The sequence below is a fragment of the Scyliorhinus torazame genome, chromosome 1, assembly GCF_047496885.1.
Source record: "Scyliorhinus torazame isolate Kashiwa2021f chromosome 1, sScyTor2.1, whole genome shotgun sequence".
NCBI classification, from domain to species: domain Eukaryota; kingdom Metazoa; phylum Chordata; class Chondrichthyes; order Carcharhiniformes; family Scyliorhinidae; genus Scyliorhinus; species Scyliorhinus torazame.
In genome coordinates, this window is record NC_092707.1 from 269,630,565 (window position 1) to 269,636,298 (window position 5,734).

Genomic DNA, 5,734 nt, shown 5'->3' on the forward strand with positions numbered 1-5,734 from the left:
TCATGTGTGTCAATCTACTTTTAACTAACAATGCAAAATGGCAATAATACTCAAAAGTAGCAAAATACTGTTGGACATAATTACTTAACCCTCAAGGCCTGAGCTGTATTCCTGCATGAAATGTAGGGTTATACTGTAATATGATTTTGGTAAATAATTACAATTTGTGCAATATGTATATCATTACAAACATGAGCTGATTTCTTAGCAAAGGCAAAATTATTCCAATACATAGGTATGCAGCACACATACACTTGAAAAACTGGGACAGACATTTCATCCCATTTATGACAATGAATTTAAAAAAACTAAAATAAAGATTTGCATTTATATAGCACTTTCCCTGATCGTATAATGCCTAGCGTATTTTGCAACTGATGAAGTACTTCTGAAGCATCACCACAGCTGTAATGTAGGAAATTAAACAATTTGGGCTGGGCGAATCCCAAAACTCAATGTGATAAAGATCATATAATTAAGTTTAGTGATTCAAAATCAGAAAATGCTAGACAATCTCAGCAGGTCTAACATCATCTGTGGAAGAAAGGATGTTTTGTCTGTGCAAAGCTGAAGGCTTTGACAAAGGGTCATCCAGACTCGAAACGTTAGATCCGTTCTCTCTGCTCTGATTGTCCAGCATTTTCTGTTTTTGTTTCAGATTCCAGCAACCGCAGTAATTTGCTTTAACATTAAGTTTAGTGATGTGGATTGAGAAATAAAGTGGCCATGACAGTGTTCATGTGGGGTTTTCCCTCCTTCCCTTCAAAGCAGCATAAGGGGATCTTTTAAATTCACGGGATAGGGAAAGACAGCACCTCAATTTAACATCTCATTTGAAAGATGGATTTTCTTTGTTTAAAACCGTAGTTATCAAGCATTCCTGTGTTACACAATTACAGTACTTTGATGCAACAGAGTTGCTTATCTGTGTGATGGACAGCATGCAGACAACTGGCCGGACGGATCAGAATTAGGAATGAATAACCATCACCAATTTATTTCAGGGTTTCATTTTCTTGCTCTTCTACCGGTGAGCTGCAGTTGCATTTGTATTTTAAAAAAATATATATTTATTAAAGTTTTTTAACATAATTTTTCTCCCTTACAAACAATAACCCCCCCACCGCCCCCCCCGTAACAAAAAAAAATGAGAAATCGCGCAAAGCAAGATATATACATGGCAAAATGATATATTTACATAGCTTTGTACACTGGTCCTCACCCGTACGTGCCAGTTTCCCCAACCCTTCATGTTATCTCTTGCTCATCCACCCTCCCAGGCAGTCCCCCCTTTCCCCCCCACCTCCCAGGACGTCCCCTCCACCCCCCACCCCAAGGTTGCTGCTGCTGCTGACAGACCTTCCTCTAACGCTCCACGAGATAGTCTAGGAACGGTTGCCACCGCCTGTAGAACCACTGCGCAGACCCTCTCAAGGCAAACTTAATCCTCTCCAACTTTATGAACCCAGCCATATCATTTATCCAGGCCTCCAGGCTGGGGGGCTTCGCCTCCTTCCACATTAGCAAGATCGTTCGCCAGGCTACTAGGGACGCAAAGGCCAGAATGCCGGCCTCTTTCGCCTCCTGCACTCCCGGTTCGTCCACTACTCCAAATATTGCTAGCCCCCAGCTTGGCTTGACCCGGACTTTCACCACCTGAGATATTGCTCCCGCCACTCCTCTCCAGAACCCCTCCAGTGGCGGGCATGACCAAAACATATGGACATGGTTCGCCGGGCTCCCTGAGCACCTTCCACATCTGTCCTCTACCCCAAAGAACCTACTCAACCTCGCCCCCGTCAAATGCGCTCTGTGGACCACCTTAAATTGTATCAGGCTGAGCCTGGCACACGAGGAGGAGGAATTAACCCTACCTAGGGCATCAGCCCACAGACCTTCCTCGATATCCTCCCCCAGCTCCTCCTCCCATTTACCCTTCAACTCTTCTACCAGCGCTTCCCCCTCTTCTTTCAACTCCTGGTGTATTTCCGACACCTTGCCCTCCCCGACCCATACACCCGAGATCACCCTATCTTGAACTTCTTGTGCCGGGAGCAACGGGAATTCCCTCACCTGTCGCCTCACAAAAGCCCTCACCTGCATATATCTAAAGGCATTTCCCGGGGGTAACTCAAACCTCTCCTCCAGTGCCCCTAGGCTCGCAAACGTCCCGTCGATGAACAGGTCCCCCATTCTTCCAATCCCTGCCCGATGCCAGCTCTGGAATCCCCCGTCCATCTTCCCCGGGACAAACCGGTGGTTACCCCTGATCGGGGACCACACCAATGTTCCCATTGCACCCCGGTGCCGTCTCCACTGGCCCCAGATCCTTAGCGTTGCCGCCACCACTGGGCTCGTGGTATACTTCGTCGGCGAGAGCGGCAGCGGTGCCGTCACCAACGCCCCCAGGCTCGTTCCTTTACAGGACGCCATCTCCATCCTCTTCCATACCGCCCCCTCTCCCTCCATAACCCACTTGCGGATCATCGCCACATTTGCTGCCCAGTAGTAGCTCCCCAGGTTTGGCAGCGCCAACCCTCCTCGGTCCCTACTACGTTCCAGGAACCCTCTCCTGACACTCGGGGTCTTATTCGCCCACACAAACCCCATAATACTCCTGCCTACTCTCTTAAAAAAGGCCTTAGTGATCACGATGGGAAGGCACTGAAACACAAACAGAAACCTCGGAAGGACCACCATTTTGACCGACTGCACTCTACCCGCCAGCGAGAGCGGTAACATGTCCCATCTTTTGAAACCCTCCTCCATTTGCTCCACCAACCTCGTCAGATTCAGTTTATGTAGGGTCCCCCAACTTATGGCTATCTGGATCCCCAGATACCGAAAGCTCCCCTCCGCAACGGTAGGTCCCCTATCCCTCTTTCTTGGTCCCCCACCTGTAATACAAAGAGCTCACTCTTCCCGACATTGAGCTTATAGCCCGAAAACTCGCCAAACTCCCTTAGAGTCTGCATGACCTCCACCATCCCCTCCATTGGATCCGCCACGTACAGCAACAGGTCATCCGCATATAGCGACACCTGATGCTCTTCTCCCCCTCGGACCACCCCCCTCCATTTATTAGACTCCCTCAATGACATGGCCAATGGTTCGATCGCCAATGCGAACAGGGGGGACAGGGGGCACCCCTGCCTCGTCCCTCGGTAGTCGAAAGTACTCCGACTTCCGCCGGTTCGTCACTACACTCACCATCGGGGCTCTGTAAAGGAGCTTAACCCAATTGATAAACCCTACCCCGAACCCAAATCTATGCAGCACCTCCCAGAGGTACTCCCACTCTACTCGGTCAAAGGCCTTCTCCGCGTCCATAGCTGCCACTATCTCCGCCTCTCCCTCCTCCGATGGCATCATTATCACGTTTAAGAGCTGCCGCACATTGGTGTTTAGTTGCCTGCCCTTTACAAATCCCGTCTGGTCCTCGTGGATTACCTCCGGGACACTGTCCTCGATCCTCGTGGCCAGCACTTTTGCCAGCAACTTTGTATCCACATTGAGGAGCGAGATCGGCCTGTACGATCCACATTGCAGTGGGTCCTTGTCCCGCTTTAGGATCAAATAAATTGTCGCATCCGACATTGTCGGGGGCAGGGTCCCCTCCTCTCTTGCCTCATTAAAGGTCCTCACCAGTAGCGGGGCCAACAGGTCTGCGTACTTCCTGTAGAACTCCACCGGGAATCCGTCCGGTCCTGGGGCCTTCCCCGCCTGCATGCTCCCCAAACCCTTGCTCAGCTCCTCCAACCCAATTGGTGCCCTCAAACCAGCCACCTCTTGCTCCTCCACCCTCGGGAATCTCAGCTGATCTAGGAATCATCTCATCCCCTCTTCCCCCGCTGGGGGCTGGGATCTGTACAGCTCTTCATAAAAGGCCTTGAATACCTCGTTTATTTTCGTCGCACTCTGAACCGTGGCTCCCCTTACATCTTTGACTCCCCCTTTTTCCCTCGCTGCCATCCTTACGGAGCTGGTGTGCCAGCATCCGACTAGCCTTTTCCCCATACTCGTACGTCACCCCCTGCACTTTCCTCCACTGTGCCTCCGCCTTCCCTGTGGTCAACAGGTCAAACTCCGTCTGGAGCCGTCGTCTTTCCCCAAGTAATCTTTCCTCCGGGGCCTCTGCGTATCTCCTGTCCACTCTCAAAATCTCCCCCACTAACCTCTCCCTTTCCATACCCTCTGTCTTCACCCTATGAGCCCTAATGGAAATTAGCTCTCCCCTGATCACCGCCTTCCATACCACCCCCACCTCCCCGTTGTCGTTGGCCTCCAAGTACCTTTCGATACACCCCCTCACCTTCACACACACCACCTCGTCCGCCAGCAGTCCCACATCCAGCCGCCACAACGGGCGTTGGCCCCTCTCCTCTCCCAGCTCCAGTTCCACCCAGTGCGGGGCATGGTCCGAAACGGCTATAGCCGAATACTCCATCCCCATCACCCTTGGGTTGAGCGCCCTACCCAGAACAAAGAAATCTATCCAGGAGTAGGTTTTGTGTACATGGGAGAAGAAAGAAAATTCCCTGGCCTGCAGCCTTGCAAATCGCCATGGGTCCACTCCCCCCATCTGATCCATAAACCCCCTAAGTACCTTGGCCGCCGCCGGCCTATTTCCAGTCCTTGATTTGGAGCGGTCCAGTGCTGGATCCAACACTGGATTGAAGTCCCCTCCCATTATCAGGCCTCCTATCTCCAGGTCCGGAATGCGCCCCAACATGCGCTTCATGAATCCTGCATCATCCCAGGTCGGGGCGTATACGTTTACCAACACCACCCACATCCCTTGCAGCCTACCGCTCACCATTACATATCGCCCTCCATTGTCCGCTACAATAGTCTTGGCCTCAAATGACACCCGCTTTCCCACCAATATTGCAACCCCTCTATTCTTCGCGTCCAGTCCCGAGTGGAATACCAGTCCTACCCATCCCTTTCTTAGCCTGACCTGGTCCGTCACCTTCAGGTGTGTCTCTTGGAGCTTGGCCACGTCCACCTTCAGTCCCTTTCAGTGCGCGAACACTCGAGCCCTCTTCACCGGCCCATTCAGGCCCCTCACATTCCACGTTATCAGCCGGATTGTAGGGGCTCTCACCCCCCCCCCCCACGCCCCGCCGACTAGCCATCTCCTTTTCTGGGCCAGTCCCGTGTCCACGCCTCCCTCACCCTCCAGTCCCCAGAGGGGGGACCCCTGTCCCGACCACCTCTTCTGTTTCCCATTCTCTTTCAGCCAGTGCAGCAGCAACCCTTCCTCCCCGCCCCCCCGGCTAGACCCGTCTAGCTTTTTTGCTCCCCCCCATGTCACTCCCGTACGTCAGCTGGCGCCTGCTGACCCTGGCTTCCCCCGCCGTCCCATTGGCCTCCCCGCGTGGGGGTCTCCCAATCCATCTGCTTTCCTTCGTTCCCCTCCCGCCTTTCCAAAGCCCTCTCCGGCCCCTCTGGCGCAGCTCCTGTCGCGGCCTTGTCTCTCTCCCCCAGCCCATGTAACATTTCCTGCTCGTGATTGACCCCCTATGTACAACAACCATCACACATCAAACCCCAAATCATCCCCCCCACCCTCACAAACCCTCAGTCAGAGTCCAACTTTTCGGTTTGTACAAATGTCCACGCCTCTTCAGGCGTTTCGAATAGTGTTGGCCCTTGTATGTGACCCACAGTCGCGCTGGCTGCAGCATTCCGAATTTCACTTCTTTCCGGTACAACGCCGCTTTGGCCCGAT